Below are 6,477 nucleotides of genomic sequence, written 5' to 3' on the forward strand. Positions count from 1 at the left end.
ATCTTGGTACAAATATTTGGTTTCAGATAGAAGTGCCATATACATTTGTATCTGTAGCCACAAATATTCATGGAGTCATCTTCAAGCAATCGTCATGGACTGTTGTGCCATTGTGGAAGGAGGGCTATACTCTCTAGATCTGGAACTAAGACGAACCCCGTGTCAAGTGGAGAATTGCGGGAAAAGAGAAAGATTGAGATTGATATTATGGATTTGTTGAAGTTTGTTGTATTTGTGCTAAGTAGAGTAAGAATGTATTATCCATGTCGCCTTTGAATGGATTTGTGTGTGGTGGCTTGAGTTATTTTTGTGGCTAAAGAGATGATGTTGTTGATTCAAAGGATTCAGATGAGGCCCTCTATAGAAAGCAATTGTCACAACACCAGCTAAGCAAATTGCCACCACACCATGTGCAGTGACTATACACCAGCTAAGCAAATTGTCACAACACCATGTGCTGATTGGAACATGTGAACATGACCAGGGTAATATATACGAGTGAGGGTAATCATATTCATCCATCTCATTCTTTGAGTGAGGGTAATATATATGAGTGAGGGAAATTTCAACTCAAACAAATCACATTTAAAGGGCACCCACAGCAGAACGACAGCAAAAATGGAATGCCCATGACCTCAACCCTTGTTTTAGTGCACAACAATTACACTAGCACATAATACATACAACAAGCACAAATTGTAGTCCAAACCTCCCAGCCTTTGCATTGATGCACGACAAAACACGACTGGGAGTAGAAATCAATCTCTCAGCTTTTGAATTCACTCGCACAATCCGTTAGGAACAATACATTCTCTACCCGATAAGAGAAAAAGTACCGAGATTTCCATGAACAAAATGAACCCTCTTATGTTTCCCTTCTCACGATTACACTCAGACCTGGAAACAGGATCACATCAAAATTGACCAAGACATATTTGCTCTCAAATCATATAAGCTCAACTCACACCAGTAAATAAGCCACAGCAAAGCTACAAGCATCATAAGCTCAAATCACACCAAAGTAGCTGAACAATCATTACAAGATGGCTGCATATAAGTTCAAATCACATTACAAGATAGCTGCATAAAAGAGAATTGAGCTACAACCAAAGTAGCTGAATATAAGCCACAGCAAAGCTACAAGCATCAAACAGAGTTACATCATGAGTTACAACATCAAACAGAGTTTCATCAAAGACAGACTTAACCTCCAAAGTTACAACCAAAGTAGCTGAATATAAGCTCAAATCACATTACAAGATAGCTGCATAAAAGAGAATGCTCAACCTGTGTTCCAACCACCCACCATTGATGCTATTCACTCGGATTTTTCAAGATAGCTGCATAAAAGAGTTGAATTTAGCTGCAAATCACATTACAAAATAATCATTACTGAGAATTTAGCTGCATAGATATATAGCGGATAGAATATAAATATCATTGATGCTATGCACATGCCTATTGGTTGCACGTATCAAGATTATAAGTATGGCAATCCCAGCTTGATGAAAACCCTCATTTTTGCTACTGACACTGCGTCCTGTTCTACAGGATAAGGTTAAGAATAGAACAAAGGGCCCACTGTCTCGAGTGAAATATAACATGACATATTTCTATTTATAGGTAGAAACTTCAAAATCATGCTACACAAAAATAGGTAAACAAAGATGTCAACATGTTCTGTATCTCTGGACTGCCAAGGAAATCTATATCATCCTTTCCCTATCATGCTCCCAACATTGATGTATACAACATCTACACTGAGAGCTGAAACTTACTAAAAAAATGACAACCCTAGACAAATCTTACAAGCAGAGGAAAATGGATGAAGACGAAGGATTAAAATACTAAATATGAATATCTTGCTGCATTCCTCAGAGACAAAGAGTTAAATATTTCCTCACAGGGAACTTGTTTCATGTTTGAGGCACATTATCTAACAAATTAAATTAGAATCACCTTAGAAACATATGATTGCAGAGATGATAAAAAATTAAGTATTCACTTCCCCACAAAGATGAATAGTTAACTGATCAACAATATTGAAGGTTTGCTCCCTATGGATAGCTTTCATGCTTAGCACAGAAAATCAAGTTCACCCAAACAGCATATGACTATTCAATTATTTCATGCGCAAAATACTCAAGGTGCTACCAAACAGAAAAACTTTTGCGCAGCTTATAAGAATGTTCAACAAAAATATGAATTGTGTTACCTGGTTCCGTGCTCGCAGTACTTCCTCTTCCGACACTTGGTAAGCCAATCTCCGAAGCTCTTCCATTATAACAGTTGACAAGGTCTCCACTGAATCAGGCTGCAATTATAAAGACGTGGAATGAGAGAGCAAGATGCATTGCGAGAAGAAAATAGCTAATGAAGTGAATGTGAAATTGTACTACACACTCAACAGAAGCTAGAACCACATAAAACACTAGTGTACCTTTACCATATGAAAATTATGAGCATCAGTAGGTCAGGATAATGATATTAAAACTATGCTTAAGCAAATGTATAGCATGATATCCATATAACACCACACCCATGACTAGGATCGCAGACAAATTACATTTGAGATAAAACTAGATGCAATTACGAGTTACTGAAGAGAAGCTGGCTTACAGGGGAAGTGGAATAGACACAAGTGAGTATTCTTATACAAAGACAGTAATCGACTAGAAAAACAGAAAAAACATGTGAATATAATCTCCCGTTTTCTCTTTTTCCATAATTCCCTTTTTCTCTCCTCTTTCATTCCAGACAGTCAAGACTGCTGTGACTTGCCAGGATTTATGAGGGATCTCACAAAAAATACATAATGAGTAGCTTGTAGATTGAAGAATTCACATATGTACCTCAGCGACGGATCTCTAGGTGGCGCTGGCGATGACGGCGAAGATCCCCACGACCTCCTCCTTCGAAGGATCGAGATTCGTGAGCTGATGTCGTTGGAGGAGGGCTCGAGAACTCGTGAACGGATTTGGGGAAGCGGCGGCTCTGTTGCAGGCGAAGGCTCGAGATCTCGTGAGCGGATTTGGGGAACGGCGGCAACGAGTCTCGCCGGAGGAGGGCTGATGTCGTCGGAGGAGGGCTGATGTCGTCGGAGGAGAAATATATATATATATATATATAACTATATATATACAATGAAACCAATATAATGTGTGTGTATATATGATTGAGCTTAAAGTACCAACACACATAATATAAACCTAAACTAATGTTACTCAAGCTTGATCTTGATCTTCAATAAGCTTGACTTGGTACACATTGTGGATGAAGCTAGAACTTGGATCTTTAACTTGAATTGCATAGGCTTCAACCACTATTCTGTCAACCTCCATTGGATATGATCGTTAAAGCGCAATTCCATCCATCCTCCAATTTATTGTTTGTCTATAATAAATAACAAAACACAAACACTAGACAAACAATATTAGATATAAATTGTTTATTAAATCATCATCAAAACAAGAAGGCCAACAGATAATCTTACCTCAAGTTACTGTTGAACTTCCCCAACACGCGTGCAAGGTCTCTTCTCCGATAAAAGCCCACGATCTCTCTCCCTCTGCTCGATATCGCGTCTCAAACTCATTGCGGAACACAAAAAACAGAAACTAGGGTTTAGGGGGAGAGGGTGGCTGTGATCTTACGTGAAAAGAGCAGCAAATTAGGGTTTGAACGAGTATATATAAGTATGGGACCGAAACAAAATAAATACGACCCGAAACCTGGAAAATTCTGAAATACAGCTCGTAAGACGACTTATAAGTCGATTTGGGGTAAGTCGACTTATAAGTCGGCTTATCAAGGAAAAATCTGTTTGTGTATATCTTTGTTGTTTTGGTTGTAACTTTCACACCCGCACTCAGAATGAGGTGATTTAAGATGCGTTGGAAAGATATTGAAGAGACCTACAACTTTTGTCTTTTTAAGTTTCTCAGATTGGAACTGTATCTGTGTATAAAATATAAATACTCTTAACTGATCGTTTTTTCAGATTCAGGCTCTTGCATGTCGTGCATGATTTCACTCCCAAATTCATATATATACATTGAATTAATCTCAAATCAATTTCTAGCATACTCATACATTAAAATATGTTATTTATCACCATATAACATATTTATTATTATTTATCACATAATATTCAAATTCATAGGGTTTTACATTCTTCCCCCTTAAAAGAATTTCGTCCCCGAAATTCAGCAAGCGTTTCTTAGGGATTAATAATATGAGAAAAGTACTAAGAGAGGATAATCCAGACAAGGAAATCCTCCCGTACACATCTGTGTACCATTAATCCCCAATATGAAACATATTAGTATCAACATTTAACAATCTATAATGTTACTATTCCCACTCACCCCTAACTAAACGGAACTAGTACGTCGGGCGAAAAATCCAAACAAGGAACGCCCCGTATATAGATCATGTGTTCCGAATGATTAGGAGCTAAGTATCAATATCCCCATTCCAGCGTTAAATGTAGATCTAAATATATAGATAATATACCAAATCAAAGCAATCAATCCACCTGCTCTAACAGATGTGGGTAGTCGCGATACATAACATCTCCGCGCTCCCGAGAATCCTCCTCGATATCTATACTTAACAGTCTAGAATGCAAATACTCCCACTTAACTCCTAACTAAGCGGAACAAATACGTCGGGCAAAAAATCCAAACAAGGAATATTTATCTATACATAACATTGAACTTTATTTATCTCACATAACCTCTTGAACCCTAGGTGAAGAAATGGCGAGAGAGTGCAGGAAAACAGCTGAAGAAACAGTTAAGCAGACTCGACCGCCGCGGTCGACCGCGAACGTGCACAAAGGCCAGTAGGATTCGGAGCTGAAGGTGGTCGACCGTGGCGATCGACCGTGGGGACCATGTAGGCGATTATCTCTCGGTAAATCAGTTCGGTCGATCGTCGCGGTCGACCGCGAGTTTGATTGTAAGATTTGGTTCTCTATCGGGGGTGTTCGGTCGATCGCGAGCTTCGTGCGGTCGACCGCGAGACCTGCGCGATCGACCATCGTGGTCGACCGCAGATGCAGTTTGGGTTGGGCTTTGGCTTTTGACCTGATTCGTTTTTGAGTTGATATATAACCCTAAACCTGATTAATTAGGGTTAAGCAAAGACGATTTTGAGCAGTCTTTGAGAGAGGATTGTTGCATCCAATTATGGGAGATTTGTGAGAGATCTAGAGCTTTGTTTTAGGGTTTGATCGGTGAGATTTTTAACTCTATTTGTATTCTCTTGATTTCTAATAGTAAGAACTCCCCCCTCCTTGCCCTGTGGACGTAGGCTGATTTCTAATAGTAAGAACTCCCCCCTCCTTGCCCTGTGGACGTAGGCAACTTGCCGAACCACGTAAATCGTTTGTTCTTACTGTGGTTGTGATTTGCTTATTAGTTGTGGTTTATCTCGAGTTATTGTTGTGTCACTCTGAGAAGCTTCTGCCGCGCACAACAATTGGTATCAGAGCTAGATCGATAACATGGGAGAAGCAAGCACATCAGGTTCATCTCTTACGAAGACGATACAGAGTCTGAGCATTAATAACATAAAGATTGATGTTCCGAAGTTCGATGGCAAGATCAATTTTGGATTGTGGAGGTGTCAAGTGATGGACGCCTTGGATGCACAGAATTTGGAGGAGACTCTCAAGTTAAAAGAGAAACCCGCTGACATGGAGGACAAGGTTTGGAGGAAGATGAACAGTAGAGCTTGTGGTGTTATTAGGTCATGCTTGACGTCAGATCTTATTTATGATGTTATGAACGAGACATCAACGAAGAAGATGTGGGAAATACTCAATGAGAAGTATCTTACGAAAAGCATTGAGAATCAACTTCACTTGAAGAAGAGGTTTTACCAGTTCAAGATGAAAAGGGGAGTTTCCATCAGGAAGCATGTCAACAATTTCACGAAGCTACTTTTAGACATGACCAATGTGGATATCATGGTTGAGGATGAAGACAAGGCGATGCTACTTTTGTGTTCGTTGCCCGAGGATGATTATGGTACTTTTGTCCTAACTATGATTAATAGAAGAACTACTGTTAGTTACAAGGAGGTGACCTCAGCGTTGGTAAATTATGAGTTAAGAAAGAGTATCGATGAACCCTCCGAGAAGGCATCGGGAGATGCATTAGTAGATCATGGCCATGGTTCAAACCGAAGCAGGAGATCGCAGTCTAGAGGTGCACATCATGGGATTCGTAGGAATCAGTGTGCCTTTTATCAAGAGGATGGACATTGGAAAGCTGAATGCCCAAAGATAGATAGAGCCAGGAAGAATAAGGAGAAAGTTGTACAAGCTTCATAGGTGAATGTTGTCAAGTCTAGTGGCAACGATTCGGATTCTGTAGGCTATTCGTTATCCGCACTACCGTCAGTTAGTGATGCCGACTCTAAGGAGTGGATGTTGGATTCGGGTGCTTCTTATCACGTTTGCCCTAGGAG

At 39.8% G+C, this 6,477-nt stretch overlaps 1 long non-coding RNA gene across 1 annotated transcript; it reads right to left on the reverse strand.

The window, feature by feature from the left end:
• On the reverse strand, window positions 1,023–3,102 carry LOC109850765. Its single transcript, XR_002249541.1, has 3 exons — window positions 2,853–3,102; window positions 2,216–2,314; window positions 1,023–1,340 (listed from the first exon to the last, which is right to left on the reverse strand). It is a non-coding gene; the product is annotated as an uncharacterized LOC109850765 (long non-coding RNA).

This window comes from Asparagus officinalis, chromosome 7 (genome assembly GCF_001876935.1).
Source record: "Asparagus officinalis chromosome 7, Aspof.V1, whole genome shotgun sequence".
NCBI classification, from domain to species: domain Eukaryota; kingdom Viridiplantae; phylum Streptophyta; class Magnoliopsida; order Asparagales; family Asparagaceae; genus Asparagus; species Asparagus officinalis.